Source organism: Sinocyclocheilus anshuiensis, unplaced genomic scaffold, assembly GCF_001515605.1.
Source record: "Sinocyclocheilus anshuiensis isolate Anshui unplaced genomic scaffold, SAMN03320099.WGS_v1.1 scaffold154, whole genome shotgun sequence".
Classification (NCBI taxonomy): Eukaryota; Metazoa; Chordata; class Actinopteri; order Cypriniformes; family Cyprinidae; genus Sinocyclocheilus; species Sinocyclocheilus anshuiensis.
The window spans coordinates 597,375-598,350 of NW_015546101.1; positions in this window are offsets into that span (position 1 = coordinate 597,375).

Below are 976 nucleotides of genomic sequence, written 5' to 3' on the forward strand. Positions count from 1 at the left end.
GCCATGTCGTGAAGACGCTGTGTGTTTTGTTGTGAAAGCGAAACTACTTTATTTAGCCTTCCAAAAGAGGATGATATCCGCTTCGTCATGCCTGGAGCCTGCTTTCACCGTGGACGAAGCGGAGTCCAGCCCGGAGTCGTCACATGTGGTTGCCGCAAGGCCGCTGGACGCTCCTTCGTCGAAATCGCCGGCCGCGCCGCCCGCCGCCGCTCACTCTAGCCCCCGGCCTCTGCTCACTCAAGGCCACCGTGTGTGACGCTGTGTTTCGTTGTGAAAGCGAAACTACTTTGTTTGGTCTTCCAAAACTCCAAAGTTCTCCAGAAGAATAAGAGTCGACCATATCCGTATGATTGGAATGTCACACTGGAAGACACAAACATAGAGAAATCTTTAAATATCAACTGTAACAACATCATAAAGGTAAATTACTTTAACTGATAACCACTTACAGATGTAAAATTTATTTAACAACTAAATAATCACACCAATAATTGGTTGCAAAAATGTATAGTATATCCTAAAATAAATAAATAAGTACACAGGTAAACTATTATGCAACAATATATTGTGAGTACATATATTAAACAAACAACTCAAGATATTCATACCGTGCACGTTTAGGTTTAAAGTTAGGGTCAGGTGTATGGTAGGTTTAGGAGTTAGCATTTTTTTGTAGCATAGTGTAGGAAATCAACACTTTAATTGACACAACCAATAAAATCTTTGGAATCAGCTGTGGGGCGGAGTTTGCACTGAAGTGGATTGGGGGGGAAAAATTGCGCATGCGTGTCATGTGACTGTCTGTCAATGGGAGGAAGCCACGCCCTATTTTGGAGCTCCCACCCCGTTTTGGAGTTCCCGCCCCCATTTGGAGATCTCCGGGCTGCAGTTATACCCTTCTCGGATTTTCTCCCAACTGTTCTCCTCCACTTAAGACATAAACTGTGTTTAAGTAAATACTCTCCAAGCCGGCCAT